Source organism: Mytilus californianus, unplaced genomic scaffold (genome assembly GCF_021869535.1).
Source record: "Mytilus californianus isolate M0D057914Y unplaced genomic scaffold, xbMytCali1.0.p SCAF_13, whole genome shotgun sequence".
NCBI lineage: Eukaryota > Metazoa > Mollusca > Bivalvia > Mytilida > Mytilidae > Mytilus > Mytilus californianus.
Window position 1 is genome coordinate 4,848,001 of NW_026262615.1, and position 14,279 is coordinate 4,862,279.

The 14,279-nt window shown below is 32.2% G+C and overlaps 1 long non-coding RNA gene across 1 annotated transcript; it reads right to left on the reverse strand.

Annotated features, from left to right (window-relative positions):
* Positions 1-7,003: 7,003 nt before the first annotated feature.
* Positions 7,004-10,962, reverse strand: LOC127723050 (uncharacterized). The gene is made up of 3 exons (XR_007991833.1): positions 10,883-10,962; positions 10,532-10,745; positions 7,004-7,150 (listed from the first exon to the last, which is right to left on the reverse strand). It is a non-coding gene; the product is annotated as an uncharacterized LOC127723050 (long non-coding RNA).
* Positions 10,963-14,279: the final 3,317 nt, after the last annotated feature.

Here is a 14,279-nt window from a genome sequence, read left to right on the forward strand (position 1 = left end):
GAACGACAGTATACATTGGAGATCCAGAAATTTCTAAGAGGGGGTGGGGGGTAAGGTCCTCCCAGGTCCCCCCTCCTGGATCGCCTCTGGTTTATATGTAAATGTATATTAATGTTTTTGTTATTAGAAAATAAGATATAAAACCTATATCGTAGAAATATAAGAGCAATAGAATAATTAAATACTATATAACAAAATATTAATTTTTCTATCACCGCGCGCGGAAGTAGACAAGAAGACATTATTATTTTTTCAGGGGTTGACAGGATACACGTAATTGTTATAACTTTTAACTTCACGCTTCTTATGCAAGCAAATTTAATAAACAATGATTTTATACAGTTAGGTTTTTTTGTTTTCACCTTACATAGGGCTTTAATTCTGATCTTATTTCTGTGTACACAATTCTAAATCTACATATTTAACCTTTATCAATATTAGGAAATTCGTTTGGACGATTCCATATACCATTATGTTTTAGGGTTTTTTAGCTTCAGTGTCGAGTTGCATTGGTGTATAATATTAAGGGTTGTCTGAGAGAAATAAATCATTTTTCTGATAGATTAACTAAATTCAAAACCAATTAAAATATAGTTAACATAATTAGATATTTTATTTAACTGAGTAAATTGATTGGAATGTGAATGCCAGTCATGACATTTGCGTGGGAATTTCTTCCATTGGCATCGTAATATAATATACTTTGGATTATTGTTATCTTTAAATGTAATATGATAGGATCTGTTTTTCCTTTTTTTTAAACCTCAAAATATCCCTCCTTTTTGGGGGGAGGGGGTGTGTGTTCCCAACCTGTTTATTAGTAGAATTGTGAATCAGGTCATTACTCCTCAATTGTATTGATGCATACTTTTCATGTCAGGACAGTTTTTCTCATTTTTGAAGGCTGTATGCATGGTTGCTTATGATTGCTATGTCATTTGAACCTCTGTAGATAGTTGTCTCATCATGCTCTGACATTGGCAATCATATATATTACATACATGTATTGTAATTTTTATATGTACAATGTATCCATCCTATAGAAAAATTGTTTCGAATGTAATGAATCCCCTCCAGATCCCCTTTATAAGTTGAAAAGGCTACAGCTTCTTTTTATTTTCTTTATAACTTTTTTTTGGGGGGTGGGGGGTCCCCAACCTGTTGTTTATGAGTTGTAGATCAGGCCATTAATTTTCTCAATTTAATTGTTGCATATTTAACATATCTGGACTGTTTTTTCTCATTTGTGAAGGCTGTATGGTTGCCTATAATTACTTTGTTATTTTGAATCTCTGTGGATAGTTGTCTCATTGGCATATGACATATACTGATTTTTATATGGATTGCAGACCTGAAAAAGATGTTCAAAGTTGAAAAGTTGGTGTGTTCCCAACCTGTGCATGGGAATTGATAATTGCTAGATACTGAATGCTTTTACCATAAATTTGTGAAAGTTTTAACCGGTAAATTCGATAATAAAATTCATGTCTTTTTCAGGACTTTTGATCCAACCATGTAGTATGGCATGTTATTGAGATATGGTTTTGGTCGATGGATGTTCATGAAGGACCTGTAGAACAAAGAATATCACTAGATTGAGCTATTTGTCTAAGTGTATTATGAAAGTGCTTTGCTTTGAGCTCAGTTCATTGTTATGCAATTCATTCTTTGTGAAATAAAGATTTAACAGACAACTCTCATGTACAAGGAATTGTCAAAGTAGTATCCATTCTATGTACAATGTAAGTAATAGGGAGATAAAAGCATTTTATTTAGATTTGAACCAAACATTTTTTGTCCATTAGCCAAATTTTTAAAAAAAGCACAAATTTACCAAACAATGCTACTCGTGCTACTAGCAATATGATGCTAGGTTGTTTTGTTACACTTTAGTTTTATATACATCTGTACTGCCTACTGACGACTCAGTCCTGAGTGTAAAGGGTCATTCGGTATGTTAAAAAAAAGACCAAAGTTCATAAGGCCTATCTGGCCTAATTGATTTCTAAAACTTTATTTCATTGTACATGTTCAACATTTATCATTCATTTGTTTTTTTCTTAATTTGTGTGGATTAACAGTAAATGTTAATTACTACAGTACACTTTCACACCACAACAAAACTGCCTTACTGTATTGGTGTCACTTATATTTGTATCCATATAACAAAAAAAAATTGAAATGAGAATATTTTTGCAATACTGTAAATTCAGATATTATTGCGAGGTTTTCATTAATGCGAATAATGCGACTGGGTGATAATCGCAATAATAAGAACTCGCATTCTGATATCTTATACATATAAGTGTATGCAGATTTTCCTGAAATCGCAATAATAAATCTCACATTTTTGTCCATTTTTCAAAAATCGCAATAATAAATGTACGCAATAATTTCTGAATTTACAGTACCTTTTTCATATTGAATACTACGTACAACTTTTTAGATCTTTAGACATATTAAGTAGATGTTCATATCCACTTTAAATTTTATCAGATGACTTCTGTAGCAGTTATGAGTCTTTGAAGCATACTCACAAAGGTTCTTTTGTTGATATCATTTTCATACTGGTCAAAACTTTTTTTTGCTTTGACCAGCTTTGGAGGAGATATTTTCAAAGAATTAATAAAAAATAACACAGAGGTTTACTTTCTAGCTCATCTAGCTCCAATCATCATGTCAGGCATTGTCATTACTAAAAACCATTAAATATCTTCTAATCTGAGAAACAATTTCGACATTTAAACAGAATCTTTTACTCATGATACTGACGATTCACCACAAAGTAATATAAATGGAACCATACAAATAGTAAGCAAATACATGTTTTCAGATACCATCTCCCGTATAAAAAAAAATCACATCATGAAAAAATGAACCTATTACGTGTTCCTCTCCTAGCTACAAAATGTATCCAAAAACATATTTTATCATCATCATTTGGTAATTAATCCAACTAGTGTCTCGTCCATGCCCGTCTTGAACATAAAAACTAAATATCAAATAAACAACACCCCTAATGCTCAGGTTGGTTGTCATTGTGCAACACAGTTGTTAACAATATAGAACCCTTTTGGGAAAACATAGAACTTCTTTTGTCATATAAAACACTGTCAAACATCCAAACATACTATCCACACTGATCTATGTCCACACTTGTAGATTAGAACAAAATCAATAGGTCTTTCAACGGTAAAGTGAAAAGACCTATAAACCAGAACAAAATCAAAATGTCTTTCCACAGAAAAGTGAAAAGACTTAATAACACAACTGTATAAGTTAAGTATATAACTAATTATCAGGTTGCAACTGTTTATCTCTATCGTCTCAACCTACAAACAAACAAAAATACAAACACTAAGTCCTACAGTTCTAAAACAAAAGTCAAATACAAAATATAATTCAAATCAAATAAACCCTATGCGTCTTCCGTAAATATAAACATTGCACTTTAGAATTAACAATTCGACTCCGATTGTCCAAAGCTTTGATATACAATGAACAATAAGTGGTATTTAAGCGTTCCATAGTTTTTCCAAACATTGTTCGTTATAACACAATTCAATCTTCTGTTCAGAGTCACAGTACTTTATTTATAAAAACTATCAACTAAATGTCCTAAATGTTAATGTCGAAAGTTATCAAGTCAACTTAAGCATGACTTCTCAAGTTATAATTCAACATGATAGCCTTGCCGCTGATATACGGGAATTGTCACTAATGGTGAGAGAAAAGAAATTTCTGATGTTGAAAATGTTAATCCAATTCTTACAGAAAAAAAAAGAGATATCGTCCAACCGGTACAACAACATAGCTACTGGCGCTAATGCAAGACTTTTTGCTCGCTTTCTGAGTCATTATCTTTCTTTTAGCTATCAATTTCTCTTCAAAAAGAATTAGTTGCAGACATATATATTATATATCTGTTTATTAGTAAGTAGATGCCCTACCTTGTTACTATCTTTTTTGTGTTTTAATAGTGAGAGGGAAAAAAACACAAAAAAGATGGTGAAAAAACATCTACTAACTAATAAACAGATGTATAAATATGCCAACACGTTCAATCTTTTTCTTAGTTTCGTTTCCTTATAACGAATCCTTTAATAAAAAACAATCCTAAAATTTCAGGCTTATAATTTCATTCGCCCGACGTGCATACCAGTTGCGCTTTGAATAAATATAACGGGTTTATACACAATGATTTATACAATAGGGATTAATGTGATATCCTGTCAATGCCTAGAGAACAAAAGTGGCTGAAGTAAGTTTTTTTTACATATAAAAATAGAAGATGTGAATGATTGCCAATGATACAAATTTCCATCAGAGACCGAATGATGTAGACGTTAGCATGTATAAGTCACCGCACATCTTTATTTATTTTTCCGCTCAAATACGTATTTGTCTTTATTTAATAACGTATACCTTTTCATAAGATCGGTATTTATACATCTCGCCATTGTGTTATTGTGCCATGGTCATTTTTTTATTCTTGTCTTTCATTTTTGCTCATCATGTGTTTTATCTATATAGTGTTTATATGCCTTTTTTTTATTTGTTGACATAATACTTAATACCAAAATTGGAAGCTTATTACCAAAATTTATGATTTTTCATTTCCTATTGTTCATTATCAATTTTAAGATGGTGACGTTCCCTTGTCGCCCTCTTATCGTGTTTATATATCTCAACTTGTTCGATTCGCTCGTGTATGTAACAACGTATTTGATTTCAACGAAAGAAATCTCTGTATTACTGAAAAATTATTACACCAGGGTTTTTGATATCACAAACTAGTCAGAACATTTACTAAATTTTATAATCGGTACAAGGACATCATTCGTAAATATAAATCAACATGCAGACATCTTATACGTTCAGGTATTTCACATCCAATATTTTATGGTAATATTCTTTACAAAGCACAAAAATGTCGGCATTCACCTCAAAAGCTAACCAAACCTTTAAACAGACTTATTCGGAAAGGATATAGTTACGATACTGTTGCCAAGTCATTAAGGATTGCATATTTTGGTGTTAATATTGATTCACTCATAGGGTCTTTGCATCGGAAATAAACACATTTATTCTAAAACCTGTTGTTGGCATGATACAGGTTATGTTCTTCTAATATATTTTATGATGGTATGATACTAAACCCCTAACGGGAGGGATTGTACTTGATTTTCATATGATGAAGACATAATCTTTCAATCAGTTTAATTGAGGTCTGGAGCTGGCATGTCAGTAACTGCTAGTAGTCCTTTGTTCATTTATGTATCATTGCCATTTTGCTTAGTTTCTTTTGTTACCTGTTCTGATATCGGACTCGGACTTCTTTTAAACTGAATTTTTACTGTGCGTATAGCTATGTGTTTCTTTATTCTACATTGGCTAGAGGTATAGGGGGAGGGTTGAGATCTCACAAAGCATGTTAAACCCCGCCGCATTTTTGCGCCTGTCCCAAGTCAGGAGCCTCTGGCCTTTGTTAGTCTGTATGGTTTTTAATTTTAGTTCATTTACATGTTTTGGAGTTTAGTGTGACGTCCATTTTCACTGAACTAGTACACAATTTTATTTAGGAGCCAGCTGAGGACCACCGGGTGCGGGATTTTTCTCGCTGCGTTGAAGACCCATTGGTGGCCTTCGGCTGTTGTCTGCTCTTTGGTCGGGTTGTTGTCTCTTTGACATATTCCCCATTTCCATTCTCAATTTTATAGTTTTTTGTTTTCATAGTGATTAAGATTTTAACACAATGTTTACTGCTGTACCCCAATTTTTGACATGTTTACCTATTATGTCTGTTTTTTGTTCAATATGAGGGAATTTTATGCGACTGTCAGATACACGTGAGAGGTTTAGCTAACTATAACACTGGCTTTAATCCACCATTTTCTACAAAACAAAATGCCTGTACCAAATTAGAATTCTGACAGTTATTTTCCATTTGTTTGATGTGTTTGAGCTTTTGGTTTTGCCATTTGATAAGGAGCTTTCCGTTTTGAATTATCCTTGAATTCGGTATTTTTGGTTTTTACTTTTTTCGAATATATTTGAAAAATTTGTCACAATCAAATATTTGGGCTCTTAGTGGAAGTCATTCTTTTACTTTCATTTTAATTCAAATAAGCAAACTACTCTAAAATGTCGTTATCAATTCTGTATTGTCCATTTGATTTCAAATGCAAATACTCTGCATAAAAGAAGATATGGGAATACATCAACGGGATTTTTTTTTTAAATAATTAGAATGTTGGGTTACTGTCTTTCTATTTGATGTATAAAAAGGCTATTACAGAAAATACTTTGCAAGTTAATCAATATATTATATGATAGCAAAGTTTATCATAAACCATTATAAAAAGATGAATACTCGGGACATTTCATTTAAAGCTTTTGATCTGCAAAAGGGTTATTTTTTATGACTTTTCGAAATAGAATTAGGCCTAATACTATTTTAAAGGATATCTCGCGTATCGCATCTTTGAAAGGAAAGATCAGATACATATCTACAAGTTAAAGATTACTGCAATGATAAATGTAAAATTGTGAATATATTTAGCTGTTTTCCTTCTTTTTAAACAGACGAGGTCACCCCTGGTTTAGGTTGAGTTCGTATTGTTCAGTATTTTGTTCTCTATGTTTTGTTTTGTGTACTGTGTACTGTTGTTTGTTTTTTTGTTGTTTTTCGTTATTTGCCATAGCAATGTCAGTTTGTTTTCGACTTAAAAGTTATCTTGTATATCAATAAGACAAATAAATCAGTCTGATTGTTTTCTTGTTTTAAATTTGTTTCCCATTTCGGAGCCTTTTATATGTTACTATGCGGTAAGGTTTTTTTGTCAGTTTTGAAGGCCGTACGGTGAAATATAGTTGCTAAATTTTACACCATTTGATCTGTGGTGGTAAGATGCCTCATTGGCAATCTTACCACATCTTCTTATTTCTATATTAAAAAGTATTAAGCTGTCGGTGTAACTGAAGAGTTTCATTATAAACACGATTCAACAAATATCCCTCTTTTATTACACGAGTTCCAATAAATATTATTTTTACATTAGAATAAACTTTTCTGCTTTCAACGTCGATACCAATACATTGATTTTGCATTCATCTATGTTTGTCCATGGCTTGGTAACATATCTATTATCTGCAAGAAAAAGTAGACATTTCAAAAGTTATTCTACTCACAAGTTTAAATTTCTGTTGAATATAACTAATTACATTGATAATGCATCCAGTAGTCCAATAAACTTGTATCATATGTTAACTTATTAAAACAGTCTTGATCTGTCTTATCAAAACGACTTTAACATCTCTGACAGCAGTAACGATATTCAAATTTTGTTTTATTTTGTTTTTTCTTCCAGTGACATAAAGTTGGGGATATATTGTTTTATTAATATATGTTCGTCTTACATAGGATATTGTCTGATTATCTGTTAAAGTTTGCTAGATGTTTGTATATATTATAAGGCTATAATGTGTATGTTATCAGGATTTTAGTTTTTTTAAATGTCTAACTTTGATATTCTTTTGTGAAATTCTGCATGTAAGGATCAAGGCTTATCCGGCTAATTCAATCTAAATATTTCAAACAAGATGTCTTTGGTTTTTTTAATTTTTTTTTCGCAAATTCATTTAGTGTGTGTACATTATAAAAATATGCACTGTGTATATATGCACTTCAACATCAAGCTTTAATTAATCTGATGTTGGCTGCGTCTCTTTTAAGCTTACCACAGGTACATCATTTTATAACAAATATTGAATAAAAACATGCCACCGAAATAAAACCCTACTTATTTCGTAATTACCTTAGAAACTCAACATTTAGGCCCATGAATCGTATCGAAGACGAAATTCTGAACAATCGTTTGTCTGTTCTATATTCCTTTGGAATTGCAACCAAACATAATCTTCTTTCACTGTACTGGATACCAAAGTTAAATACTGTGAATTCCGTTATTATCATGGATACAAATTTTCATTGATTGATAGGATAACGTATTTTGGTGGATATTTTATTTCGTGGTTGTTGCCAAAGCCTCATACAAACTAAAGGAAATATGTACTTTGTTGAACATTTAAATCGTGGTTTACCTATACCAACAGAATCCTCGAAAATTGGTAATTGACCTGTTGACACAATTTGTAATGCCTTTTTGTTATTCAAAGTTTACTTATTTTGTGTTATATCCGGTCTTACTATTTTTAATATGTACCACCTTTGATAAATATTTAGTATGACGAAAAAAATTTCACTTCTGTACTCGTACTATTAATAACAAATTTATTTTGTAAATAATGTTTCTGTACTCCTAACAAACAACATTATTATATTTACATTTGACACTGAAACATCTTTTTTATTTATATTGTGTCATAGATCAAACTTATTCGTTCAGTTTATATTTACTTGTTTTTGTGTATTGTCTTTTTGATCGAGTTAAGCCATTTCAATTGATATTTTATTGTGTGTCTTTTTATGTTGTAATGTTATACCACTGTTTCAGGTTAGGGTGAAGGTTGGCACCTGTTAAAACGTTTAAACCCGCTGAATTTTTATGCACCTGTCTTAAGTCGGGAACCTGCTGTTCAGTGGTTGTCGTTTGTTGGTGTGGTTCATAAGTGTTTCTCGTTTGTATATAGATTAGACGGTTGGTTTTCTGTTTGAATTGTTTTACACTAGTCTTTTTGGGGCCCTTTATAGCTTGCTGTTCGGTGTGAGCCAAGTTACTATAACTTTGACCTATAATTATTTACTTGTATACACATTGTGGCACTCATACCATATCTTCTTATTTATATATAGATTACATTCAATATAATTGTCTATCTTTTTGCACTAGTATGAAATTTAAAACATTGTACTTCTCTACCCCTTACACTCGTTTACCCCATTCTTTACTTTAATGTAACAAAATGAAGATGCGGTATGATTGTCAATGAGACAACTACCCACCAGAGACAAAATGACATAAAAGTTAAGTCAGATTGAAAGAACAAATTTAAAGTTTGTTTCGTCAGCTCTTGCTTTGCAGGAAAAGGATAAATCATACTTTGTAAACAATCTATGAAAAAATCTCTGAAACGGACGTCAACAAGCTGCTTCATGTTTTAATCGACAACATATTTGCTACGTTTGAAGGACGTGTTTTTCTATGAGAACTAGTTGTGCACTTTATTGCCAACTTCTTCTCTTATTCACATGAGACATACTTCATAGAGGAGCTTCTTATGTCGATTGGTAGAAGGTAGCATTATCCTTTAACATCACGTTCCGCTATAGAGATGTCCTTTTATTAGATAGTTCCAAGTTTCGTGAGCATATGCAACGAATATATTCCATAGAACTTGAATCAAACGATCCAGTTAAAACAATCCCATCACAGATACCAGACTTATAATTTTGATGAGTCGGCCTAAAATCTTGACTTTGATTTTGATCTTAATAATGATCGTTATTTAAGAACAAGACTTTAGTGATGATCCTATCTTCCCAATTGTAAACTGTCCATTTCTATGTAGAAAACTCCATCAGCCCTTGCATATGGAGTATATATCTCCCGGTTGATACAATATTTCAGAGGGTTGTTTCTTATCATGATTTCCTTGATAGGGGTTGCTGCTTTTAAGGGAGCTATTGAACTTAAGGTTCCAAGAGGTGTAGTTGAAGTCATACCTTAGAAATTCTTACCTACCAAATTTGACATATCACCGGGTTTGTACTTACATGAGCAACATGACGAGTGCCACATGAGGAGCAGGATCTACATCCCTTCCGGAGCACCTGAGATCACCCTCAGTTTTTGGTGGGGTTCGTGTCGCTCAGTCTATGGTTTTCTATACTGTGTTGTGTACTGTCGTTTGTCTGTTTGTCTTTTTTTTTAGCCATGGCGTTGTCTATTTATTTTTGACTTATGAGTTTGAATGTCCCTTTGGTATCCTTTGACTCTCTTTTACGGACACCATCACGACTTGGTTGACCGCTATGAAATATCTGTGTCACAGATGACGATGGATCTGTCGTAACCACAATCCCGTTCTCTTTTCCTTGATTGGGACTTTCACCGGATTTGTTCTTGCATGAATAGAACAAGGCCTGCCACATACGAAATAGGAACTGCCTTCTGAAATCCCTTCCGGAAAATCTTAGCTAACCTTTTTTTTCGGGGGGGGGGGGGGGGGGGGGGTCACAATGTATAATAGTTAAATATTTCAATATGATATAATAATGTTTTCATTTTGGAAAACTTGTCATTGATATTTAGATGTAAACAACAGCCGTGTCCAAAAACGATATTGGTTCAAACTGTCTTTTACGAAATCTATGAGTAAAATTACCCTTGTTTAGTCAAATGTTTTAACTTTGAAATGATCAATGTGTCTAAACGACCTCATACATAACCGCATAATAGACTTTATTAATCATACGATTGAAAGTATCGAATATTTAACAATATTTGTTATTTGATATTGCAGAGACTTAATTTAGTTCATACTTTCTACTTAATATATCTTAATATACCTTACAAACAACAATCTGGATAACAGCACGATGGTTCAGTTGAAGATGGATCACAACAGCAGTAGCATGATTCACCACCACCATCTGTGACACCAGCACCTGGTGCGCCGGGACCTCCAGGCGGGGCACCAGGATTTCCGCCTTGGCCGTGAACAGTAAGAATATACGTGGTCGCAAATAACAACGAAAGAAACAGTAGCCGTTTCATTACTTTCTGAAAATAGACAGACATAAAGAACGTTTGATAACTTAATATTATGGAGAAATTCAGGTAAGAAAAATGTTGTCTGTGTCAAAAGTATCAAAAAATAATAAAAATTGTATCGGTTAGTACGAAATAACAAAACATACCTCTTCAATTTCAAATTCGATATAAAACGGAAAAAAAATCACAAACAATCCCTCTTTAATTACGAAGAAAATTCTTACATTCACCGATTTAAATACTTTACAAAATAAGATATACGTAGGAAATGCAATAAAATGTACTTGTCAACTAGATTATTAATTAATGTCGTGAATTGTAGTGTAGTCAACATTTATCTTCACAATGTAAAATGTATAGAAATAATTTAAGTCACAAAAAAACACCATAAATGTATAATAACTAAATGCGTCACATGAATTGTTTGTTTTACTTATAGCTGTTTTTCTACATAGATGTATGCATAAGGGTCTTAATGGGCCATACAGAATAGAGAATAAAAAGCAAAAAGAGCACAATTACGGCCAAAAATAAAAACGAATAGAGAATACTGTGGTGTTAAATTATCGAGAAAAGAGAAATATTTGAAAAGTGAATATAGAATAGCAAAAACTGTTCTACAAATTATAGAAAAAAGAAATGAGGGACCCCCTTTCAGACCCTCGTACATTTTAACGTGTTACTGAACATATTATACCACGGTCAATTGTGCCATCCCTCGTATCTCCTAATTGTTTTACCTCATTTGTCAACAGATAAAATTATAACAATATCCGGGCATTTGTCAAACATGTATATTAATGTGTATATAATGAACCTCCAAAATCATATTAATTCGAAGCAAATATCGTTTGTCTAGTTAACCATGTTAAGGTTTATTTCGACCAAATTCATGAAATTATGGCTTTGACTAGTTTGAAAAGATTTATGGACGCCACTTTGACTTTTCCGCCCATTATTAATTATAGATGATCTTGAATAATTTATTTTGATTGCAGCTACAAGACATGTCTTATTTTATCATAACCACATTTTTACTTGTCATTTGTCATTCAGGATGTTCACTTTAACAATGTATAAAATTGGGAACTGTGTAGTCTTCACATAAACATAAACACGTGTAAGTATAAGGTAGATCGGGTGTCTTTTTCTGAGCATTCATTCTGGTCATGTTGCAATAGTACTTTTGGTTATTTAAAATATTATACCAAGTATCATTCAATATACAACTGAAACATCTAAAACTAGAAATTCAAAGAGAATAAACAACTAAGTGCCATTAAGTTTTTTAAAAATTTCAGAAAAAATCCTTTTTAAAATCAAAGACAGATAATAATATTGAATTTGAAAGGCCAATTGGTGTTTTTTAAACGTTTCAAGACCCCTTATTTTTATTTGATATTTAGGATATATTTATGAAAAGCAATTCTCTCAGTAAAATTAACGAATTTTATAGTATAATGTCTCCGAAATGAAGAATAATAATGTTTCCCCTATATAATCAGTATAAAATAATTGTGATTTCGTCAATTTCAATGTATTTTAACGAAAAATCAAAGGTCCGTGACCCCCAGTTTTTATATGAAAATCTCAAAGTGCATTGACCCAGAAGTCTTGAACAGCAGTTTAAGAAAAATCTATCGTCGAACATTTAGACATCCAAGCTACATTAACATGTGTGGAGGCACACAAACACGTACGATTGTAACATGCGTGGAGGCTCATAATCATGTGCAACTTTAACATGTGTTGAGGCACATAATCACGTGCAAATTTAACATGTGTGGAAGCACGTTATTATGTGAAATTGTAACATTCGTGGAGCCACGTAAGCACGTACAATTTTGACAAGATTATACTTTGTGGTCTGTAAATGACATAAGAATTAATCAAATATCTAAATATATAAATATAGTTTTAAATCAGAACAACAACTGAATATCCGCAAGTTTTAGCAGTGATGACGATATAACGATAACAAAATATGAAATACATTTGACGTTGGTTATTAAAAAAAAATAATTAAATGTAAGTAACAGTCTTTGACCGGTTTTTAAATCTTATAATAGATTACGGAGACAAATCAAGTTAACAAAACACTTTAAAAAGAGTTTAACGTTTAGTCCATATTGTATGGTAGATATTTAAAGACACTTAAAAGTAAGAAAATTATGAAATAATCTGACTTATTCTTAACCACAGACAAAATCAAAAGCTCAAACACATCAAACGAATAGAAAACAACTGTCATATTCCTGACATGGTACATACAATTCCTAATGTATAAAATGGTGGAATAAACCTGGTTTTATAGCTAGCTAAACCTCTTACTTGTATAACAGTCGCATAGAATTCCATTATATTGACAACAATTAGAAAAAGGGTACATGACGCAAGCGATCGAAAAGCAAAAGGAATCGAACAGAACTACAAAACTGTATTTAGTAGGAAAGTTTGCACGCAGTACCAATGATTAATTGTGGAAAATATTCGGAAAATAATTCATGGTTGTCACGAAAAGTTTGTCAAATTAGCTCATCCATCAGAAGCATATCTCCCGGATTATTTTGATTTGAATTCAGCATGTTCAGGAGATAGAGGATAGGGGGAAAGTGTGATTAGATACAGGTAGTGTATCATGCCTTATCTTAAAGCAATACAGAAGGAGGTTCACCAGCATGTAGGGATAGGGACATAAAGTGATCCATGTTTCTATAAATAATGTGGACAGTATTCCTTATAGTAAATAGTTTCACAATAACTCAGCATTGCATTGATGGTATCATAAGACTTATTTATATCTTTATGTCACAGTATGGGAAAAAAGCAGCATTACATCTTCCCGGCTTTAGGTTGGCCTTTTGTGTATCCAAGGCAGGTGTAGAAAGTCAAATTTGGAGCGCTGTGACTGGATGTAAGTATATTATATGTTTTTTTCATTTATTTATGAATAACTGCAGTGTGTAAATTAACAATATAAATTTTGAAACACAGTGAAATATTTTGTTGAAAATTGTTCGAAAAGGCTTCCAAGTTTTCATAAATTTGATGTAACATGACGGTGGCCATGAATAGCATAAACAAGCTCCGTTCGAAGATGGTCATGCAACTCTTTAAACTCAAATTGTAAAAGAGAACAATAAAGTGCTATATCACACATACCAGTTAGGAGGAAAATTGTCATATTTGGTGTAAAACTAATATTAAAAACGATTATGATAAGGCAAAAATGTGTGTAATGACGTCACTTTTCCGAGATCGTGTGTTGTTACTAAGACCTACCTTTCATCACAAAGAATTGGCGGCACGATCAAATCATTTCCATACAATGTACATTAAATGTCGTTTTTTCACACAATACGTTTGTTGTACCAAAGGCTGGTATCTTTGATGAGTTTTTACAGATAGTGGAAGACAATAAAGATATGAAGAAAGGCCTCACCCAAAAAGACATTTTACGCACATTAACTTCTTTGTAAAATACAAGAACATCTTTTTGATTAAAGGCTTAATCTATATCACAGTATTAAAGACAAGTTTTTA